At 48.8% G+C, this 24,767-nt stretch overlaps 1 protein-coding gene across 3 annotated transcripts in view; it reads right to left on the bottom strand.

Annotated features, from left to right (window-relative positions):
- The window catches only part of BTBD11 (BTB domain containing 11), a 259,542-nt gene that overhangs the window by 141,870 nt on the left and 92,905 nt on the right, over window positions 1-24,767 (bottom strand). The window lies entirely within an intron of this gene.

Below are 24,767 nucleotides of genomic sequence, written 5' to 3'. Positions count from 1 at the left end.
AGGACCCTGTGCCCAGTCAGTCGAGAACTGGGACTGAGCTGGCAGAATCCTTTCTGCTCTAACAAGAATGAATGCCATGAAGCTGTGCCCAGAAACTCTACCCATTAGTTGATTAAAAGCCATAGATCAGCCTGCCTGGGATCAGCCAGCATCATCACGAATAAGGAGTGTCAGGAAATCTTTTGGCGTAACCAATGTCTTCGAAATTGCCATGGTGACAGTTCATAAAACTTCTAAGTCTATCTTTCAGCAAGCCAGCACTGCTGCTAGGCAATAAAATTTGGGATAGCCTTTGAAGCAGTTTGTATTTAAATGAGCCGTGGGTGCCATATCTCACAGTTCCACACCTTTGGATTAAAAACAAGAATTGCCATCAAAGAAGACTTGTCAGAGCATTATTCCACGCTTCTCCAGACAGCTGTGAGCAATGTACAAGGCCCGCCAGGATTACAGAGAGATGGGAAGACCATGGCAGTGGCCATATGCATGGTCCCAAAGGCCAAGCTGCCCTGGGTCACATCCAGGTTCTCCTACCTCTTGGCTGGGTGACCTTGAGATGGGACATACTGTCTGTGTGCTTCAGTTCTTTCATTTACAAACCAGGGGCAAGTTAGGAAGTACTGCAGAGGGTCCTGTTCAGGATCAGACATGCTAACCCAGAGAAGTCTCATGGAGGTAGTAGGTACCTGCCAAGCACAGACTTGTTTAACTAATGAACACTTATCATACACTCTGTCTTCAGTGTCTCGTCTCTCTGGTGGTCCCCTTCCACAGTGACTCTGAGCTGCAGACGGAACTTCATCTGGCCAAAGAAATGCAGTAGATCTCACCTGTGTAGACCTAGCTGCCACTAGCATCCTATACGAGTAATCGATTGATATATATGAGTATATCAGTCTCAGCTGCTCCACTTCTGACCCAGCTCCCTGCTAATGTACCTAGGAAAGAAGTGGAAGATGGCCCCAGTGCTTGGGCACCTGCACCCACGTGGAGAAACTGGATGAAGTTCATAGTTCCTGGTTTTTGTGTGGCCCAGTGCTGTTACTGCAGCCAACTGGGAAGTGACCCAGAAGGTGCAAGACCTCTCTCATTTTCTTCTTTCTTTCATTTTCTGTAACACTTTCAAATATATTTTTTTAAATAATAGGGAATGTAATTAGGAAAGAAAGAAGCCTGTTAAATTACACTCCTATTCTTAAAGCCCTAGTGTGGCCATGAGAATTCAACTGGTTGACCTACTACAAGATTACAGACACTGGAGGAGAGCCCAGCTGTTCCATGTAAGGTTCTCCTAGACCAGTCTGCAGCCAGCTGGTCCCCAATATGAGGGACAGCCCATTCAGACCACAAGAACCTTCTAGATGCTCCCTAACCTGTGAGCATCCACAAATATTAAGTTATTGTGAGTTTACTGTGGGGCAGAGAGTGGCATGTTACATAATAGCATCGGACAGAGGATCAACCATATACCAACAGCTGTGGAAGGTATGCAATAAACAGGTGAATGGGTGTACTTCCCAGGAGGGAAAAAAAAAAGTGCTTTGTAGCATTTCTCAGAGAGGCGGAAGAGACAGTGAAGGCAGATCTGCCTGGTAATTGCACAGAAGTGTGAAAGAACCCTGAACTTGACCTCTCCTTGGTTTTAGAGAGAAATGCAGATGTTCAAGCATTTCTCCCATACCTCCAGCTACTCTCCAATGAGTAGGGGGTCTGTGCGTGGACTCCCTCCACGGTGAAGGGCTCAAGAGGAAAAGCAAAATACTGAAGCCCCTCCTTTGCACCAGACACAGAGCTGGCTCTTCAGGTGCAGAGATGCCACCATCTCCACCCCAAGCTCACCTCAGGGCACACGGTTTGGAAATGGCACAAGGATACGCTGGCAAACCACATGGCAGCATGTCCTTGCTTTGGAGTCAGAGGCAAGCAGCTTAAATCCCAGATTTGCTCCTGACTTGTATGCGGCCGCAAGCTACATGGTCAGGCTTTCTGATCCCACTGTCCTTGCCATAAGCTGAATGCCCTAATGCAGGGTTCAAGACAGCAGACCAGAGAAGCTCACTGCACGGTAGTTATTTCTCCTATCATTCTTCTCCCCTGTGCATGGCCCAAGGCATCAGCCTCTACAGTAGCTGCCAAATGCCCTTGGACAAGTGACTTCACCTTGCTAAGCCTTGGCTTCCTTCTTTATTAAAATATAGATGGGAGACACCTCTTGCCCCGAAGGACTGTAGTGACCATGACTGTAGATCAGGTGCTTGGCACACACCAGGGGCTGTGAGAGCAGCCTTCTGTGAGCAGTATTTTTTTTCTTTTTCTTTTTCCTTTTTTTGTCATTCAGGGCAATCTGATTTAATAGAACTACAAATATTAGAGGACAAGAGAAGAAAAGGAGAGGGGTGAAAATGTCTTTCTTCCTCTGGTGCATGGGCTGTGGTGCCTGGGGTGTAGAAAGAGGGGTCTGCTGTTGCCCAGGGAGGACCCCAGCCCTGAAAAGTGGCACATCATGGATGAGGGACATGTGGCAGAACGGTTCCTTAGACATGCAAGCTGCATGTGGCGTGTCCTCATTGGTCTCCTGGGACATCTGCCTTCCTGCTGCCCCTGAGGAAAACCCCACATCAGCATTGATGTGCAAAACCTGGATGAAGCCATGTTTTCCTGCTAGCGGTCAACTCCTCCCATTTAGAAGTAAAACCAGCCCTATGGGCATGCAACATGAGATGGCACATGGCATCTTACACTTGGTGTTATTTTGACTTCCTTAGTCACTTTATTTTTTCCAAAACTAGATACACAAATACACACAGAGTGAGAGTGGAGAGAGAGCAAGCACTCCCACCTGCTGGTTTATTCTCCAAACACCTGCGATGGCCAGGACGGGACAGGACAGAAGCCATGAACTAGGAATTCAATCTGTCCCACGTGGATGGCAGGGACTGACCATCCATCACGTGCTGCTTCCCACGGAGCAGGAAGCTGGAGTCAGGATTGGAGCTGGGACTCCAACAAGACCCCAGTCATTCCTAACAGCGAGTTCCACACTCTCACTTTGGGCCCTGTGAATCCTATCCTCAATTCTGCATAGGCCCTTAGCCAAGCGTGGCTCTCCTGGGTGTCCGCAGATCAGATCAGTATCAGGGGGAATCTGTTGGCTGAGTCATGGTGGACATGCATTTATTCAACAAGCACTTATTGTGTGCCAGGTATGGGTGAGGTTCATCTAGGTGGATCTTTAAAGAAGCTGGCATACCCCAATTATCCTCAACTTTACCTTCAACTAATTCCCTCATTCCCCCTGGCTCCCTGAGCCCAGCAAGTCCTTTCCTACTCCAGAGTTTCTGCACGTATGGTCTCTAGAATTGGGGTGTTTTCCCTCTGCTGCACCTTAGGAGGTCCTCATGTCCCCTTCCAGTCCCACCCGAACTGCTACACCTTCAGAAACATTCTCCCTGGGCTCCATGCAAAGCCTTCTCAATCCCATTATTCCATGTCACGTCTTGCATTGTTTCTATCCATTCCCTATCATGATGTGTGAGTGTTTGAGGGGTGCAGCTCCCCGACTTTTTAAGCATCTCTCCTCCATGGCCTACCACCAGGAGGGCAGCAATCTTTTCAATACTTGCTTGCTGAGTGAATGAATGAGCTTATGGTCTAACAGGGGACACTAAGAAATAAAATGATATTTACAGTTCAGTCTCTGCTGGAAATGGGAATCTAGGATGCAGTGAACCACCACAGCACCCCCTTTCAGTTTGGCTGTGAGTCTCACCGGAGTGAGAGTATGTATAAGACTTTGCCCAGAAGCTAGAAGGTGGCAACCCTGCAATGCCCATTAGCTCCTGGGTGAACTGAGCCGAGTCTTGAAGCACAGATGGCAGTTCAACAGAGAGGGTGAGGACACACTGGCAAAGGAACCGTGTAAAAGAGGGATTCAGGACAAGGTCCACATGTTCAGCTGGCTGGAGATGGCGGGAACATCAGGAACCCATCTGTGGACGTAGGCAGAGATGGAACCCCGATAAAGTCTCCAGACTTGAGTGAATGGTTGGATGATTTTAAGCAACACACAAAGGGGTTTGGCTAGTGTGCTCAGGCAGGTACACACAGGATGAGTTGGATGAGGGCAGGCAAAGAGGGGGATGTATTGATTTCAGGGTACTCAGCCATCCATCACACACAGCCATCAGGGCTGTGTACAGTGCATGGAGTGGTCCACTTCTGACCGCAGCAGCCAAACAGAAAAGGAAGGCGGGTCCCACCTTATGTTCTGGAAGGAAGAGGATGACAAAAAAAAAAAAAAAAAAGCTATCCGAGAGAAGCACTCTCATCTCAGATTAAATCATGAGTAGGACAAAGTCAGAGAAACCATCACCTACAGGACTGTATTTCTCTCATGTCATCTCTTTCAAGCCTATCAAAGCCAGATGTGCTGCTGCCCATGGTGGTTGTGGAATATCAGGGGGGCTGCCACGTGCATTCCAGTGTCTTGCTAAGGGGCACTGCTTCTAACCTTGAATGTTGTGTTAATTAAACAGATCTCAATCCAGAGACAAGATTTGTTCTGTTCTGTTATACAAAACAAGGAAGGGGGTAAAACTGATAAACAGGGAAAGAAACTGTAAGACTAAGAAAGACCAGAAAGAAGGGATATTATCCCCCTACCTTCTACCCCCCGCCAAGAAATGTTTGGAATCATGACTCAGGTGCCAACAGGTGCATACTGATCATTTGGGCAGCAGGGACTTATTGTCAAGGAGAGGATTGGCATTCATGGGCACCTGCAATCAGCCAGGAGCTAGCACAGAGGTCTCAAGAGCTGAGCTGGGGACGAGTGCATGTAACCAACAACACGTGGCTGTGGACACACTGATGTACCACGGCACTCATAGGAATTCCAAAGGAGCCGCAGGTGGGGCCCTTTCTTTCTGAAGCTGGGAAGGAAGTTTTAGGTGGTGACATGAGGAGCAGAGAAGAGGGGTCTCAAAACCTTGCAGCTGTACATTTTGAAATGCCCATTGTTACTTGTCCCTTTGCCATCTGGGACAAGACGCTACCGTGGCCAGTACAATCTCAGGAGCTCTGTCCATGTCCTTCATCCCTGCTGCTGAGACAGGGCTTGCTCAAATCCCACCTGCATGGAGGAGAACTCCTAAGAACAGTCTCTAGTGCAGCTGGATGTCAGGGAGCCTAGAGTGCTGAGTCTGAAAACTCCATCCTCCAGCCTGTACCAGCCCCTCCACTGGTAGGGAAACAATATCAGAGGGTCATGACCAAGGTCAGGACTGACAAGAAACACAAAGATGACTCCAGGTCACTTTGGGCTGCAATCAAGGTTGTTGTTAAGCTTCTTCTTGCCTCATACCTCTCCATACTTTGCTCTGGTTTCCACATAATGTTTGGATTCATTCATTCATTTGTTCATTCAATAAATCATCACAGAACATCTACTGAGGCCCCATAAGGAACAGATAATGCTTTGCAAAGGGAAGTGATGGCTCATGCTTTGCAGGCTATACCATGGGATAGGCTTTGAGTCTCACTTTACGTTTAATCATGTCTGTTCCTTTCTCCTCTCATTCACTTGGAACTTGCCCTCCATTCTCTCTAGTGTGCCATGTTATCTCAGAGAAAAGAATCCTTAAAATTGCAGGGCTCATCAGACACACAGTGTGGCAGGAAGGGGTTGGATTCACATTGGGAAAATGTGAACCCAGATCCCAGCTGTCCTGATGGCAAGCTGATCTTCCCTGGGCAAGCTGCTTACCCTCTTAGAACTTTAATCTCCTTGTCTAAAAAGTAGGGATGCCAGCTTCAACTGCAGCAAGGCTGCTGGGAAAGCTGAATGATGCTATGTACTGGAAGAATAGCAACATTTGAATCTTTAGAGGGGTGGACTTCTTACAAGGATACCCCCATTCTCTGAGAGATGGTTGGCTAGTCAGGACCTCACAGCCCCTCTCAGTCAATCAGAACACTCTTTTCAAGACTATTCCAGCATTCTGTTTCATAATATTCTGAGGCAACAGAGTATGTGGGTCCACACATCTTCTCCCTGGTGAACAACAGCAGGGCAACCCAAACTGACAGGAGGCTGCACTTCTCTCTGGCTCTCTAAAGTCCTGCTTGGCATTTCACCTTGGTGGTTATCTGAGAAGCCTGGTGCCTGAGGCCTGCACCCCGACAGATATCTGGGGGCTGGGAGTAGTGTGAGCCCTCCCTGGCAACAGGGCTATTCCAAGCAGTTGTGCCTAATTTGAAATTCAAATGGCTGCAGTGCTTCCATATTCAATTACCAGGTAGAAAGGCAAGACAGGCAGGATGCCCAGGTCAATCGGATGTAATGCTTTTGTTCATGTGAATTATGGAGTCTGTCCCTCGGGTTTCTGCCACAGAGAAGAACAGCAGAGGCAGCAGAGATAAGCTCTTCACTAAGGCTTTCTGCCAGCCAAACACCTGATTTCGAAATTGTACCCTGGTTTAAGAGAACTTGGACCTTGACCTCTAACCCTTCAGTAGGTGTGGGCCTGGGCAGGTCCCAAGACTCCCATGCTCTATACCGGGCCCAGAGAGTTTTAGCCTTCTCTCAAATATTTATGAAGGCATTGCATGAGTCTGGGCTAAGCAAAGTTGAAGAACTTTTCCATGACTCTCGTACATGAACTTCAGAGCAACCCTCTGAAACAAAGCTGGGCAAATCCCTTTTCAGAGATGAGAAGAATGAGGCCCAGATAGAAGCATGAATCTGACGGGAGGTGAAAATCCATCTCCCAAACCAGCCTCCATCACATAAATTGCACAACCTATAGAGCTTGCACAAAATACTGATCCTTTCAACTTTGGTTTGTTCACTGGTAAAAATACAGGTCTTTGACCAACTTTAGTGCCTGCCAGGAGGAGTAAAGTGGGTAATTGCAGTGGGTGCTTGGTGAGGAGCAGCTTTATGAGTGATTGATCTACCTCAGGCTCACAGAGAGGACTGGGTGGAGTTGGTATCTTTGCCTACTAAATCCTTGCTCTGTCTCCTGTGTGTGCCACCCAGAGTCTGAATTCTAGCAGTGACTCCTTTCAAATACACTGACATGGGCGAGGTGGCCCACTTCCATTATGACTCCCTGTGACTTCTACCACAAGTGACAGGTTTCCATCCACCTGTGTTTTCCCACTCATGAAACAGGAACACTACTATCTGATTGAAAGGCATCTTGCTCATGTGCTCATCCATTCATGGATTCAACAAACAGATGATCCGTATCTAGTCTCCAGTACTCCGTAGCCTGGCCACCAGGTAGATCTAGGTGCTGGTTATAAGGTTAAAGTTGGTCAGGGCCCTTGGGGGCATTGCCAGGATCTGACACACAGTAGGTGGTCACTAGCTACTGGCTCTGTCTTGTGCTGTATGGATTCTGATCATCTGACAAAACCTAGCAGGGAGCCGAGTTGATGGTTGCTGAATGAATAAATGGCTTGTCCTCCCAGCCACCTGCTTTCCTAATTGACTCTTCCCAGTTTTTGCTTAGAGACTGTGTATTGCTCGCTGGTAATGGGTAACTGTGGGAAGGCAACTTGGAGGGCCTCAGTCCTGCCTGCTGTGAGGAAACTGCTCCCCGCACACCCCCATTTACCACACTCCTTTGCCCAAGTTTCTCCTTTATTCCTTATAAAAGAGAGAAAGAAAAAGGAAAGAAAGGAAAGACAAAGAAAAAGAAAGAGAGAAAACAGTCAATGCCATTTCATTTTCTGTAATACCTGGCCAAACACATCTCACTCTCAGAGATTTTTCATAGGAATTCAGTGGCTGTTATGGTCTCAATACTTGTTAAGGCTGAAATCCCGACCTGCAAGGCAATGGTATATAAGATTGGGGCCTTCAGGGAGTGATGGGGTCCTGAGGTGGTGCCCTCATGAATATTTAGAGTCCAAGAAGGCCCCTACCCCTCTTCAATCATGTGAGGACAAAACCAGGAGGGAGCATCTTGTGGACTGGAAGGGGTTCTCCCCAGATGTTCCCAGATGTGCAATGGGCTGAGCCCTTGCTCTTGGATCTCTGGATCTATTGTGTATGGGAACCCTACCACACCCACAGACTGTGGTATTGGTTATAGCAGCCTGAAGAGACTATAGCAGCTGCTCTGTGGATGGAGCACACCGGTACAGGAAAGAAGATTCCAGAAGGCAAATAGGCCAGGGATCTCTCGCCTCCCACTCTCTCTTCCATGCTCTTTACTTAAAAGTCCTCCTGGGCCTCCACAAGCACAATTATCTTACAGAATTTACACGCTTCAAGCTTTTCATGAATCCCTTATCACCTATCCTGGAGCCATTGCTAGTAGGGAGGAAGAGAAACAAGAAAGACGGAGGAGGAAAGAAAAAAAAAAATAAACCCACAAACTTCTTTCTTGATTATTCCACTTCCTAAAAAAATTGAAGCCTCATGAGAAAAAGTTGCTGGACTCTAAGCTCGCTCCAGAAGTAGCATGCAAAACACCCATCCTAAAATCAAGTGTTTGACTTCGAACAGGCAAAAAGGAAATGAAATCTAGAGCTTTCTCTATTTTTTAGTTACAAATTAGGTTACAGCCCAGAAAGGAGGAACGTGATTAGAGCTAATATTCTTTATTACATTCTAATACTAGCTGAATTACTTTGAAAATTTCTTGCTTAATTGGAAAAAAAATGCAAAGTGAAAACATTCACCAACTCCTTTTCTCACCACTCTGTTTAGCTCCTGCACACTGAGTCCCCTGCCACGTGCCCTGTGCCAGGTCCTGCGGAGGCAGATCAGAACAGGAAATAGGTGTTGCTCAAGTGTAGACCAAGGTCATTGGAAAAAAACGAAACAAAACAAAAAAAATCCATCCTCCTAGAGCCCTACAGGAGGCTAACTAAAATCAGAACTCTACAGTGGAGGGTGGGGCTGGAGGAATAGAATTCTGCATTTTAAGCAAGCAGTGAGGGTGACTTTTTAAGCATGCTAAAGCTTAAGTGTCCCTAGGGAGTGCAGGCTGGGCTCCTGTTCCTCTAGCCCTGGGCTCAGAAACAGAAGCCAGGAAGTGTTTCAGTTCACTGTGGCTGAAGCCACTTCTTATCACGAGTCCCTTTCCACTCAGTCTCATTTTCCTCATCTGCAAAATGGAAGAAATGCTACATGCCGCTAATACCCTTGTGAGAATTCGAAGGGTGGGATGGGTGGCAGGTTCTTGGAGCAGGCCTTCACAAGGCTGCAGTGCCTACTGTGCTGTCACCAGGGTGGGGATGTGTTCACTTTTACTCTCCTTCTTCCTTTTCCAGGCTGCCCTCGCTCCTTCTTCCACTGGGGGATCATTGGCATGTGTCACATGAGTTCTTGGTGTGTGTTAGGCAGTGGGGGATTCATACATGACTGTCACAGAGCCGGTCCCAGGTAGAGTGTATGCATGCGGAAGAGTTTATAAAACCAGGTGAACCAAGAAACCAAGGAACCAAGGTTGGGATAAGACAGGAGTCGAGATAAAGAATCAAGAAGGGACCTAACTAAGAAGCAAGCAAGGAGGGCTTCTCTGGAGAAGGCAGGAAGGATGGGCAAAACTGGGAGATCAGAGGCTAGAAAAGCAGGTGTGGGGTGGGAGTTATGGGTGCCGGGTGTGGGAGCTGTGGGCATGGTGTGGGAGTGAGTGGCAGGAGGTCAGATGCAGGGGGCAGCCTCACCAGCTGAAGGGAGGCAGGCCTCTCTACGGCATCAGAATGGATATTGGCCGTGGACAGAAGGGGAACCTTGGGGATGCAGGCATGCCTGGTGGTTAACCCCTTCACTGCTGGATTGCAAGGCTCTGTGGGGTGCAGAGGTTCCCATGTAACTCATCGGGTAAGATTTTTAAGAACTAGGATGGTCTTATCAGTGAATACCAGCTAAATATTAGGCCATCAGATAAATCCTGGGAAGGTATTTAGATTTCATTCGAAGCACACTGGGAAGCCACTGATAGGTAAGGCACAGGAGGATTAACTTCTGCAGGCTGGCATGTTAAGAAGCCCACCCTTCCCTTAGCAAATGCTAAGTATAGAAAACAAAACAGAGGAGGAGGAGAAGAGGAAGAAGATGGCAGGAGGAGATTTTGGGGAGAAGACGGATGCGCTTATTTATGGCCCTGGCAATGGTGATCATTTCACAGATGTGAACTCATCTCCAACATGTGCCACTTTCTAAATGTATCAGGTCACACCTCAATAAAGCAGCTTAGAACTTAAAGAACCCATTCCGAATTGTGTGCAGATGAACCACAGACGTCAGAGCAGGAGGAAAGCTGAAGAGGGGCACTCTGTGCTGGAGCAGGACAGATGGGGGAGGAGGGTGGAAGGCTTGAGGGAGGGGGCAGCAGAGGGAGACAGGTGGGAGAGGGGGGCATTGAGTGGAGTCACCCCAAAATACCCTGGAGTCCCTGCCCCCGACCGATGGACTCCCAGGGACTCACAGGTGCTCAGCACATGGAAGGGCACAGTAGGAGAATCCCAGACAGCAACCTGAGGGGCAGGTGGAGGTGGGGTTTCTGGCTCATACATGCCTCCCTGGGAGCAAGAAGTGAGGGACTAATTGGCCTGGGTGCCTCCTGGTGCATTCCAGACGTTCCAAGAACTAAAGTTCAGAGCCAGCTCCTGTCAAACAGAGAGCCAACCTCGTTAGAAAGCCAGGCATGTCTGCTTAAGGTTAAATCCTGGAAGGCGCAGGAGAAACAGACATCTGAATTGCTGTTATCTACGAATTACAGACCCATTAAAGGCACGCAGCCATTAGCACCTCATGCGCGTGGGTGACTGTCTTTGTGTGCAAGCAGCAAACACACAGTTTGTTCTTCAAGAGACAAATGTCAGCCACACTTGCACGGCTGTGAACAAGCACAATCACAAATTAAAACCGGAGGAAGCCTTGTGTTTGCAAAACACAGGATCGTTTACAGGCTGCCTAACATTGGCCAGAGCCAGAGTGTTTTCTTTAGCTAAATAGACATCTGACAGTTCTCAAAGGGTAGAGCGATGGCTTCCTATGCACACTCGTTGGAGCCGCTGCTCTCCGAGAGCCGAGCTTCTGAGCCCTCCAATGCCAGGATTTTTTTTCCCAGTAGAAATATCCCTCCAAGGTTCTTGTACTAAGGTGTCACTGTGCCCATATCTGCAGGAGAACTCGGGAACCTTCACTGAATGCCCCCTCCCCTAAACCTCAATGGAAGAGCTAGTATGATGAGAACAATTTGGGGCTTAAAAAAGAAGAAGAAATGTTCACCTGTCTGAAGATATGCTTCCGGAGAGCACAAGGTTTACATTTCCCAAGGACAAGGCATCAAGCACGTGAAGCATATTCTAGAGCCTCGTGACACTCTAAAACACAAGCTTCAGACAGGTCAAGATGGCCAAAAAGGCAGGAGCTGGGCAGCCACCCCTGCCTCCACTGAGTCCCATCTCAGTGAAGCACCATGGCCTTACCCCTCTGTTTCCCATCCAGTCTCCTCACTGGGAGGCAGAGGCCATGGTCCCAGTGGTGAGGTCCATGTCATCCACACATGGGACTTAGGTTGAATTCCCAGCTTCAGCTGCAGACTTCAGCCTGGTCCAGCCCCGCCGGCTGTTGCAGGCAATAGTGGTGCAAACCAATCTATGAGCATGTTCTCTCTCTCTCTCTCAATCTCTCTTCTGCCTCTCACATAAACAAATGCTTTTTGGAACAATCGTCACCCATCCAGTAAGGCGCTGCATAGTTGATACTTGCCTCAATGGCCTGGAAAGCCACGAGCCACTGGCAGGAGAATGATCATGATCAGGTCCCTCGACCATAAACCAACGCAAGAAGCAGTGCCCTGTGGGCTTCCTTCCCAGCAAGCTTCCTTCTCATTTCCAGGAAGGCATATACCACGTGACTGGGGCAGTGACCCAGGGTGGAGTCACAAACATAACAGTGAATGAGTACCTTGGGACCCAGATGTGGCACTGAAAAGCCAGGTTGAGCCCTGGCTCAGGGTCTCTGGGTCAACATCCAGGGTCTCCCTTTAGGAAACATCCATGGGTGAGATCTACAAGGACAGAGGAAACAGGCCAAGTACAAATACGTTCCTGCTGTTTGGATTATCAGATCAAGCCTGTCTGGGGATGGGTCAAGATAAAAAGAGAGCAATCCCCTCATACCCTCCCCTACTCCCCTGCCCCAGCCTGACTCTGGTTATAGCAGGTTCGATGGTGGTTGTCACAAATATCCACACCCTAATGCCCTGGACCTAGAATGCTCTCTTACTTGGAAAAAGAGCCTGTGCAGACACAAGTGATTAGATTACAGCTCTTGAGATGAGGAACAATTCTGGATCAACCTGGTGAGTCCTAAATCCAACGCTAAGAGGAAAACAGGGCAACTGGAGACAGACACACAGGGGGCAATTGTGACCATAGGGACAGGAACTGGTGTAGGAGAGACAGTAGTCCCAGAAGCCAAACAGGCCAACAGATTCTCTCCAGAACCTCCTGAACAAGTTTTGCCCTGACCACTCCTTGACTCTGAACTTTGGATATTCAGAACTGCAAGCGAGAGTCTGCTTCTGTTTTCTGAAATCACCTGGCATGTGCCCGGGCATGGAGCAGCCCACAGGCCACTAACACAAACACAGGATCACTGACAGGACACTAACAGTCAAGCACAGACTCACAAGTCGCTAACTCACATGCACAAGATGACTCACAGCATCACACACACACACACACACACACACACACACACACGCTGATCTCCCATACCTGAATGCCTGGGTCTGATTCCTAGCACCACTCCTGACTCCAGCTTCCTGCTGCTGCAGATCCTAGGAGGCAGCAGTGAGAGCTTAAGTAATTGGGTTCTTCCTAGTCATGTGGGGGGATCTGGATTGAGCACCCATATCCTGGCTCCTGCCTTGACCCAACCCCCACCATGTGGGGAGTGAACCAGTAAGGACTTTCCACTACTCCCTCAATCTCTCTCTCTCTCTCTCTGTCACCCTCCCAAATCAATTTTTGTAAAAGTTTACTAACATGCATATTATGAAAAAATTTTCGATGAATCTCAAAAGTTGTTTTTTGCACAAAAATAAACTTAATCTTTGAATTCCATAGTCCACAAATATTTTAAAGTATTTCTTCCCTCCTGTCACTCTAAATCTTTAAAATGTTTTTTAAAATTTCATGTATCACTAATCTTGTCATATTTTTCAAGTTTTATTTTATTTTTACTGGGAAGTCAGATATGCAGAGAGGAAGATCTTCCTTCTATTGATTCATTTCCCAAGTGGCCGCAACAGCCAGAGCTGCGCTGATCTGAAGCCAGGAGCCAGGAGTTTCTTCCAGGTCTTCCATGTGAGTGCAGGGTCCCAAGACATTGGGGCGTCCTCAACTGCCTTCCCAGCCACAAGCAGAGAGCTAGATGAGAAGTGGAGCATCTAGAACATGAACTGGTGCCCGAACTGGTGCCCATATGAGATCCCAGTGGATGCAAGGCAAGGTTTTAGCCACTAGGCTATCATGCCGGGCCCTATCCTTGTCATGTTTCACAGGTGAGTCAACAGCTGCCACAAGGGAGAGTGGAGGGCCTTTACCATGTGGCCCTGGAACTACCCTCTGAGGAAATAATAAGCACATTTATTAATTAGAGAAACAAAGACAGAGGCTAAGATTTCACTTGCTGGTTCACTTTCCAAATATCCACAATGGCTAGGACTGGGGCAGGGCCAAAGCCAGGAGCCAGGAACTCAATCTAAATCTCCCATGGAGGTGATCCCAAGTACTTAAGCCACCACTTGTTGCCTCCCAAGTTGCACATGAACAGGAAGCTGGAATTAGGCGTCAGGGCCAGGAATCAGATGCAGGCACTGTGATGTGGCAGGCAAGGTCTCTGCTGTCATCTGAACCATTAGGCCCAAAGCCTGTCCCTGATGAGGATGCAGAAAGGACACCCGTACATGCCACTCTCAGTGGCACAGAGTAGGCCCTCAGCATATCTGACTTGTCTCCTGACAGAGGCTGCCTGCTCCTAACTCCAGCTGTTTGCAGGGCCGAGTCTTGTCTATCAAGGCCTGTGTAGCCATGCTGGGCCGCCTACGCCACACTCCATAATTTCCCTAACAGCTGTTTGGGTAATTACACTTTCTAATTATAACTCATCTTTATGATTTGGATGAATCCATTAGAGACGATTACCCTCCAACCCAGCCCCATCGCCTCCTCTCTCTGCTCTGCTTGTCTCCAATGTGTGAACCCTGCTCCGCCTCGAAGAAGGGGCAGGCAGATAGGTGTGCTTGGTAATCAGTGGGCTGTGAACAAGAAAGCTTTTCACAACATAATTTCATTAGGGACGAGCTCGGGGAGCATGGGTCTCAGCCTGAGATGTGCAGCATGACCTCTGGAGGAGCTGGTTGTAAACCCAAATAACCAAGCCTCTCCTGTAGAGTCTCTCAGATAGAAAATCTGGATGAAGCCATGGAATTGCGTCTAAGAAACTTCCTGAAGGAATTCTGAGGCCAGGACCCCATGGCAACTTGCTGTTCTTCATATGTCTTGGTTTCCCAGCTCACTTCCTGTATCAGAGTCAACCCTATGCATTCATCAACCAGCATGTTTACTGGATCCTGGACTCTGTCAGTCACATAGACAGGGACAGGGACTACTGCAGACACACAGTGGCTCAAGGAGCTCAGAGCCCAGCGTGGTCACAATAAGCTCAACAGGATCCAGTTTTAAACACATGGTAGATTCTCATCAAAGACTTCAGGAATGCCAGGCCCTTTCCTAAGTAAAGGAGTGAACTGGGGTTGGCATTGTGGCTTAGCAAGCCATGGCACTGTTTGTGGTGCTGGGAAACCCCCCCCACCCCAATGTGGGCTCTAGTTCTAGTCCCAGCTGCTCCACTTTCCATCCAGCCAATGGCCTGGGAAAGCAGCAAAGGATAGTTCAAGGCTTTGGACTCTTCCATCCACATGGGAGACCTGGAGGAAGCTCCTGTCTACTGGCTTTGGACCAACCCAGCTCCAGCCATTGCGGTCATTTGAGGAGTGAACCAGTCAACAGAAAATCTGTCTGTCTCTTGTTTGGGGAGGGGTGTCACATAATACAATGTTATTAATTAAAAAAAAAATGTGTCTTTCCTTCTCTGTCCAACTCTGCCTTTGAAATATAAAAAAATAATTATCTTTTTTTAGAGAAGGAAATTAATTTTTCCAGAGGAGGTGACAGATCTATTTAACTGAGGGCTAGTTTCTTGGTGACTTAGACCTGAAAACAGTTACACAAATCCCTCTATACCCTGCTTACCTCATATACTATTTTCTCACAAACAAACATCCAAAAACCTCTTTCTTTGCCTCCCAATCCCATCAGCTTCCTCCAGTGTTGGAGTGGCCTTTGACCTCTAGGGCGTTCTACCTGCAAGGCTGTCTCGCTACACCAAGAAAGGAGGAACAGGTGGAGAAGGCTAATGCGAGCTGTGATGTGTGTGGTCACATGGACCTGACTTTCACCTTGTTTCCCAAGAAAAATACAAGGGTCACAGCTTATGGTGTGTGTTTTTTTAAGTGCCTACTGTGCGCTGGCAGTCCTGTGAGTACAGAGCTAATATGAGTCTGCCTACAAATTGGGATTTTTTTTCTATAGAATGAGTTACTGTCCAATACAGAATCCCAACCCCTACCCTCACCCCCAAACCCAACACACTATGATCTAAGAAGCTTCCTCTTCCTTCATTCAGGTCCCAGAGACCTGATTTTTTTTTTTACTAGAAGGATTCAGAACTCTAGCTCCTACCTGTTCCCAAGTTCATGGTGAGTACTGCAGATAGCTTTTCCATCGATTTTGTAAAGCTAGCAAAACCTTCAAACTCTATAAGCAGTGATACACTTAAAAATCATACTAAGTCTTAACTAAGAAGAATTTATTTTAATGATAAGATATAGTTCAATATAACAAAATGAATAACAACTCAATCACACCGATGGTTCACAGGTGCTATATAAGCAATGATGTCTGGAGCCAACAAACATGTACTACATATTTGCTCAGGCTCAGAGCACAGGACATTTTCTTAATATGATGGGGGTCTAGTGGACAGGGTGTGTATCATGATAGCGATATTCCTCCTAAAGTCAGACACAAGAAAAGTGACCCATCACAATTCTTTTTCTTTTTATCATTATTCTGGAAGTAGTAGTTAATGCATTGAGAAAAAGATGGATGGATAGGTGCATGGGAGGACAACGGATAGGAGGGAGGAAGGTATGCAGGCAGATAGACAGATAAGGGCAAGAAGAGGCGCAAGCCATGACTAGAGGCAGGTGCAGCTGCTGTCCACCTAGAAAGCCAGGAGTTTGGTGAATTGGAATTCTTCACACTAACGGTGGGAGTATAAATCTCATTTTATTTCCAAGTGTAATAACAAAGCAACAAACGTCAAAAGCAACAACCCTTTCCCCTTTTAATCCACTAATTGCACTTCTAGAGATCTGCCTTCCGAAAATAATCTGAGCGGCACGGCACGGGCAAATGTCATGTTCAAGGATGTTCAACATTAAACTGTTTATGAAAACACCAAAGGACAAACAATACAATGCCCAGTAACAGGAACTGGGTAGGTAAATGCTGATTTCTCTGGGCGACGGATGGAATATAAAACAGTGCTTCAAAAACACGCTTAGGCGAGAAGTCCTTTTTTGTTAGAAAGAGGTCATGGTCCACTCCCTAATGAAAAAGGATCAATGCACACAAACAGTATCACGGAATACTAGCATTTTGCAAACCACAGCTGAAAGCACAAGGAACACACTAGAAACTCCCACACGAATGTGAAGGGTGAATGTGTTTGTGTACTCTGGTGTTCTTTATTAAGCAGCTAGAAAGTAAAATGTGTGATTTCAAGAGTTGGCCCAGTGTTGCCTAGAGGCTAAGTTGCAGAATCTGTCTGCGACGCTTGGTCAGGCTATGCCTGCATCGCAGAGTCACATCTGCAATGAGTGCACAATGGCAGCAGGCTATGTCAGGCTCACAGCTTTTGCTACATTACGGATGTCTTGAATCATAAATACCTACGACTTACAACCAGATATACGCGTTCATAAAACAGACCATCTTTGTGCTAAATGCTGGAGAAAACTGGATCCACTGATGGCAGCTGGTGGCCTTCCAGGAAATCAGCAATTTCCATGAAGCTCACCTTGCCATGCAATCTTTGGCAGGCGAGAACAAATGCCAGAGCTCAGACCAGAGGGCCAGGACCTACCTGGCCCAGGCAGGTAGATGAGATGGCTGTGTTTCGCTGCACACTGCCCTTTCCTACATCCAAATAAAGAGTATTTATCAGGGAGGAGCATAACAATTTAAACCTGGCATAGGCTGACAAGTGTGGTCCAGCCCTCATCTGAGTTGATGGCAGAGTGGTTTCCCATCCCAAACCTAGAAGACAAGATAGGGGCTATCAGCAAGTGAGTCCTGGGAAGGGTGGACCCCAGGGACATCTCAGAAAGCACCAGAAGGGACTCAGCTCAGCAGCAAAGCATAAGAGACAGATACCTGACAGCTGGTCCAGAGAAATGCCCACATCCCCATGTCCACCTTCACCTCGAAGTCCCCCTAACTTACAGAGGCCCTTTCTTTGTTCCTTCTCTTTCCCCACATCTCCCTTGGCATTCAGCCCTGGACATCCAGACTAGCACACTAGGGAGCCACAGAACACCTATGCACTGTGGAATAGCCCCTCGTAGCTCTGTGGGCCTCCATTTTCTCCTCTATAAAGAAGAATGTAGCAGGTGCCTGGCTCAGAAACACCACGAAAATCTATAGTGGGATACGTGTCATGCTGGTCCCATGTCTTGCATCTGGCAGGTGCTCACTCTATGTCAGATATCACCATTTCTATTGGATTTTGTCCCTTTACAATGTGTGGTATTTGATTTGGACTCCCCCAAAAGCAGATGGTAAGGCAGGGACCTGAGTGGGAGCTGCTGGTTTGGGAACTGATCTTAAGAAGTGTAGGGAGGGAGGGAGCGAAGAGGCAGAGAGGATCACTGTATGGAGCACTGGGGCCCAACTTTGCTGGGGACGGAGACTTCCAACGCTGTCTCACCAAGAGACAGGGATAGCAGTGTGCTCATCTACTTACTCCCAACCTGCACCAGCTGATCCTAGAGTAACTTTCAGGACTTTCAGTCTATTGCTGTGTAGCTGGTCATGTTCCAGTGATCACAGGACACTGGGGGCAGAGAGAAAGAGCAGGTGGACCAACACCATCCATGAGTCCTCCAAGATGGCTGAGCATATGAAAGGGGGCCTGACAGCCTCTGCCTCAGTGGGTGAGACTGGCCTGTCAGATGCCCAGTTGCTGACCATGTAAGAATCTGGGGGCCCATTCAGGGCTTAGCCAGGTAATCTGGCTATTTTTACTCCACTTATGTGTGCACTGTTCCTTTCATCCTTTATCCAGCTCTTCAATCAGTACCCCAAGACCACTGACTGCCTGCTGGGAGGCAGATACTGGCGGGATGTTGGAAGAGTCACAGACAGATGGCTCTGGAGTCTGAAACACAGAGAGGAGTGGGAAAGGCATCCAGACAAGGGACCTGAGCATAGCTAAGGCCCCAAGAGGCAAAGTCACCATAGTGCTGAGCAACTGACAAGTGGGTGGCTACGAGCCCAGGACACATGAAGAGATAAGGCACAAACAAGGAAGATGAGTTAGAGCACAGAGCATTAAATCGTTGCCTGGGATTCTGGCATCCCATACTGGAGTGCCTATTCCTGTCCTGCCTACTTTGCTTCAAAACCAGCTTCCTGCTAATGTAACTGGGAAAGCAGCAGAGGATGGCCGAAGGGCTTGGGTCCCTGCACCCACGTGGGAGACTTGGATAGAGCTCCAGGCTCCTGGCTTTGGCCTAGCCCAGCCTCAGCTATTTGAGAAGTGAACAAGCAGTAGGAAGATCCTCTCTCTCCCAATAAGTCTATCTTTGAAATAAACACTTTATAAAAAGGAGAATGATTTAAGACTCTTTTGGGGGATTCCAACTTGTATGCAGAGGTACTAACAGCTAGGTTGAAACCCCCCAAAGGTTCCTATTAACATGCTAAGTGTCCGGGGATCATACAGGCCAGGCCCACCTCATCCTCCTGAACAGATACACGCACATGTGAGCTGTCAGAAGTGACTTGGATCTCTACAGCACCGAGAGCTACTCCAGACTTCAAAAGCAGCGAGAATGTGAGGCTGAAACATGGCCCTCAAGAAGGTCCACTGCAACCTCGAGACCCTGTATTACTTCACACAGCTAAAAGCCATTCTGCAGAAGTAACCAAGTCCGGGATCTGGAGATGTGGACAATGTCCTGGGTCATCTGGGTAGGCCCAAGGTCACCCCAAAGGCTCTTGTAGGAAGAATACAGGAAGTTCTGAGGTCGGAGAAGGGGACATGATGGCGGCAGAAGCAGAGAAAGGAGTGATTCAAGCCATAAGCCAAAGAATGCGGCAGTCTGTGGATGAAGACTCACTTCAGATTTCTGACCGTCTCCCCCCACCCCAGTAAGCCAAAGCAGCCGTGTTGCTTTAAGCCACACAGTTTGTGTCATTTGTTACATGAGCCAACAAGAAAAGGAAATCAAGTGGCTCTGAGAGGTTCCTGTGGGAAATGAGTGAAAGTGGATGAAATGGAATGAAAAAGCAGGTGAGTCGAGACTTCTCCCAGGTTGCAAGCGATGAGGTCCTCAGGTGAGTCAGTGGCAGGGGACATGGAGACAATGGATGGGTGAGAGAGGAACTGAGTGGACAGGACTGAGGGCTCAGAGGAGCAGGGATAGGCAGTGATATTTACAGCTGGGTTTCTGGGTTGGGTAGCTGGGCAGAGGGTGGTAGAGGTGAGGAAGTAGGTCTCAGCTCTAAGCTCCAAGCTCACAGCTTCTTGGTGCCAGGGCAAGGTTGGCCCTCCAGCTTCTTAATGGCTGCCTTTTTGCACAACTTGCCCCAGGGCAAGGCTGGTATATGACAAAGAGCCATGCACCAAACTCAGCTCCATCACAGTGTGTGTTAGCAGCCATGGCAACAGGGAGGGGCTGCAAACACAGGGTAGGAGAATGAGGGGTTGGGGAGGTGGGCAGCTGGAGAGGCCAAGGGCATCCCTCAACCCAAAAGCATCACTGACCATGCCAGCAGCAGCAGCACACTAGGAGGGCACTCCAGGCTCCTTCCTTCAACGAGTCCTGGCACAGGGTTCCCAGCCTGGGTACCCCCAGGGATTTGGGGTATGCCTGGATACTCCCCATGCTGCCTCACAGCAGGCCTGAGGTCCCACTGTCAGCCTGGGCCCTCCCCTCTCTCTTCTTGTCCCCACTCCCCTTCCCTGAGCCTGCCCAGACACAATGGGGCCAGCGGGCCACTCCTTGCCCTTCATCATTCTGAACAGCTTCAAGGAGGGGCACGAGGCACGGCTGGGAAGTGCTGATGGCACAGAATTGGGGAACACCCAAGAGAGGCACTGAGGAGGAAATGCTGGTATTTATGCAACTAGGCCAGAGCTCTGGGAGTCCCCTCTGGCCACGGCAGGGGGGAGGGAGGCTGGGAAGGCAGTGCTGAAAATGCTCCAGCCTCTGCAGAGCAGGGAGAGCCTCCCAAGGCTGTAATGTGGCCGAGGGCTTCCTTCTCCCATTTACACAGCATGGGGACTCAAAGGGCTGCCCCTCCGGGAAGACAAGGCTAGTGAAAGAGTAACTTGAGCAGAGCATCACCTGTGCCTGGCCAGGTGCTGGCCACCTGGCATGGAGCTCAGACAGCCCACAGGCTGCAGGGGCAAGATGTGGACAGAAAAGAGGTCAGTACTGGGGTGGCCTGATAAAAAAAAAACAAAAACCAGATGGTCACAGTGTCTGGGGTAGGAGCTGCCAAGAGAAAGAGGGGTCTGCCCCATTGAGCTGGTTTAGGACAGTCTTCATAGAAGAAGCCATTCACACTGGTTTGTTGGTTGGTTGGTTGAAGGTAAAACAAAACAGCAAAGTACCTTTGTCGTATGAATAACCTGATGGCACATTTGGTACAGCCACCACCCCACTCCCCAGGTAACCTGTATCCATTAGGCAGCTGCTCCCATTCCCTCCACTAGCCCCCAACACCCAGCAATCTGCTTCCAGTCTCCAGGGGCTATTCCTTCTCAGGTGTATAGAATCATACAATAGGTGACCTTGAGAATCTGGCTTTTCTTTGTATCATTCGCATGTATCTGAGAGCTGGTTTCCACGATGTATTCCCTTGAATAGTTGGTACTATTCAAGAAAAGGTGATCTTTGAGCTGGTATCCCAAAATGAGGAGGTGTAGGAAGCCAGGAGACCCAGGGGGATGGCATTCCTGGTGGAGGAGGTGGTTCTGGCAGAGGCATGGAGGGGCACAGAACACAAAGCTTGGAGGGTAGGTGGGACCTGGGCAGGGAAGGCCTGGGACTCCATGCTCAAGTGATGAAAGCCAAGGCCAAGTGTGTGAGAGGAGCAGGACTATAACTTAAGGAGGTCCTGGCTACAGTGTGCACTATTGAAGCAGGGGAAGCAGTAAGGCTGCTGCTAGGAACTGTGGCGGGGCCAGGGCTTAGGCAGGGGCTGTGGGAACACAAGGGCTTATGCGCTGCAGCTGTGCTAAGTGGGCCTGCCCCCTGCACACCTTACATGCAAAGGGGTAGCTCCACAGGAGCCCAGGAAGGAGCTGGTTTAGTTGGAGGCAAATGGGAGGAGAGGGACGCTGTGGCTGGTGGAGAGGAAGGGGCAGCCAGGTAGGTCCCTGCAGCAGCTGTTGGGCAGTCCAGGGGGGTCTGGACCAGGGCAGGAGTCTGGGTTGTGAAGACAGGGCCTTCCGAACCTTGCTCCTTTTATTGCTTGAAGCACTGCATGTAGTGATGAGATTTCCATGTTGCAGGCAGAAACTCAGAGACAGATTAGGCCATATCCTCAAATCCCCTAGCTAGTAAGTGGCAGGGCTGGGCCTCAAACTCCTCTTCCACCGGGTCAGAGCGTTCCATCCAGCAGGGCTGCCTTTTAAATCATCCCTCGGCAGCTCCCACTCTATTTCACTCCCTCAACAGTAGGTCAGCGCAGAGCTTCCCCAGGAGGAGGGAGGTGAACCTGCATGGAGCAGAGAGCAGTGATGTTTACCCACAGAGGGCGGAATGGAGAGGAGGGAGGACACTCAAAATGTCCAAAGACGCAGCTGAGAGGTGGCTGAATTAGACCCCAGGGTAGTGAGGGCCAGGCAGGGGCAGATAAAGTTACCAGGGAGACGTCCCAAGGGTGTACACATTTTTTTTTTCACCATCCTGAGGAAATGCCACTTGTTGCTTTTCCTCCCTTGTCATGTGGCCCAGTTTAGGATGCCACAGTGGGGGAGAGGGGACAGAAAAGAGGACAATTTCATGAGCAAATCAGAGGCTTTGGGGATCCCATAACTGGCATGAATAAGATGGTCCCAGAGGCAAAGAGACTGAGGCAAGGGCAAAATGACCCAAAGCCAACATCTCAGGGAAGTGAGCAGATGCTGTTTGGAGCAGGAGAGGCCCTAAGGGAAGCTGCCATTTTAGGGAGCAAAGGTAGCACTTTCTGGGGACGTCTCTTTAAAGGAGGCCAGCTCCCGTGGTAAAGGCCAAATGGTGCAGGCTGCCGAGGAACGAGAAATGGCTGGACTTCTGCCTGAATAATTCAATGTGACTTGGCTGTCCCCTTCTGATGACCAGTGCCATTCAGCATCACAGGCTCCTGATCTGAGCCTCCACAAGCCACCACACCCCGCCCATCACTGTTGGGAGTCTCCATTCTTCCTACACAATAGCTACACAATAGTTTGATCTACTGTCTCTGAGTAGGAGAAAGATCATACTGGTGTTTTCTCTGGGCTCAACGGGAGGCTGGGGAACATGGGACTATCAGTTGTTGAGGTTTCAAGTTCCTCCTCATGGCATGGAGATATCATGTTCTGTTGCCAGATCTTGTGCGGGAAGCTTTCAGGAAACTGGTCTCCAGCACATGGCGTAGCCTACATTGCTACACTCACTTTGCATGTCTACAAGAAATTATGCTTGTGACACAGGAAAAAAAAATTAAGAAGGTTTAAAAACCTATCTTCCTATAGCCAGCGTTGTGGCACAGTGGGTGAAGACACCACTTGGGATACTGGCATCCCATACCCGAGCAGTTCTGGCTACCTTGCTCTTGATTCATCTCTCTGCTAATGTTCCTGGGAAAGTAGTGAGATGTGGCCCTTGTGCTTGGACCCCTGCCACTCATGTGGGAGATGGAAGTCCAGCCTCCTGTCTTTGGCCTGGTCCACCTTAGCCATTGTAGCTACTTGGGGAGTGAACCAGCAGACGGCAGATGTCTTCCTTTCTGTCCCCTGCCTTTCAAATAAATAAACCCTAAATCAGTTAATTTTTACAGCCTGTTTCCTCCCTTCTAGCGATGCACAATTTGGGGGAGGGGCGCGTTTCCCCTCAGCTGGTTCACAGACTAGGCATGACACTTGGTCCAGCTGTGGATTCTGTTTCCTCAGGCAGAATGCCTGGTCAGCAATGGAGAAGAGCTTCAGGTGGATGAACTATCAGCTCTATTGAAACTGTCGAGAGAAAATACTATTTTGTTATGGAAGCCAGTTGAAGGAGGGTTTTTTCTCTTAAGAACTCTAGTCAGGACAACCTGATTCAGTACTATGTACAAAGGAGGCATATGTTGTGATGGCTTCCAACCTAGTGGCAAACCATTCCATGGTTCCCAGTTCACTGGGACAACAATCCCACGATCCACAATAGCCTTTGTGCTTTGTGGTTGGGCCAGCTCCCTCTCTGGCCCACCTCCCATCATCCTCGAGCTTACTGCGTTGGTCCTGGCCACGATGGCCTTCTGGCCAGGCCCTGCTCACATCACGCACATTCTCACAGCAAGATCTTTGTACCTGCTCACTCCTCAGTTTGTTCCTGGCTCCTTCTCTGCTTAAATGTCACCTCCTTGAGGCTCTTTCTTAATTGTCCCCTTGTAAACACTCCGCCTCCCAAAGTCACCCACCTCCCTGACTCACGTTTGCTGCAGCATTCTTGCCTTACCAACATCACATTCTAGATTGTTCGCCATCTGCCTATCCCACCAGTTTCTCCATCTGCACAGTGACTGGATGAGGTCTGTGCTTTCTAAAGCACAGTTCACTGAGATAGGTGGCGCATGGGAAGGCCTCTAGGGTCCTCCACTTTTCCATACTGGCATTCCACAAAAGCAACAAAGCAAGCTGTTGCCAACGCATGGCTCAGATCACCTTCAGAGCAACTCGGTGCTAAGCCTTCAAATCCAGTTCCTTCTCACCTAGGCAGCTCAGCACTATTTCTTTCATTTTCTCTTAGCAAAAGAGCTTTTTGCTGCCGTAAGTTCTAAGGAAGCCTAAATGGATTCTTACTTTCTTCATTAAGAGGCATGAAGGCTCCTTCCCTTCTGGCATGCAGCTGTTCTCCGGTGGGCACCTCCAGTAGAAGGTCCCAGCAGAGAAGTCCTAGGACTACATACATTTAAAGAAAATCCCTCTGTGCTCCCTTCTCTCTCCTCACCCACAACAGCTCATGCCTACTTTTTCGCCTCATGAAATTTAGAGAAATTGGCAGATTTTCTCAGAAGCTATGGAGACATTTAGCTTAAAGGGAAAGAGAAAAATCAATCCATGCATAAGGCTTATAAAAGCACCTCGCCCTAGGACTGGGCTTCTTGCCCTCTCTTGCACCTTCTCTTGTAGGCAAGCTTCTGAGCAG

Source organism: Ochotona curzoniae, unplaced genomic scaffold, assembly GCF_017591425.1.
Source record: "Ochotona curzoniae isolate NIBS_2020 unplaced genomic scaffold, NIBS_Ocur_1.0 contig_1014, whole genome shotgun sequence".
Lineage (NCBI taxonomy): Eukaryota > Metazoa > Chordata > Mammalia > Lagomorpha > Ochotonidae > Ochotona > Ochotona curzoniae.
Note: the sequence above shows the minus strand (reverse complement) of the source record. Positions and strands in the feature narration are given on the sequence as shown.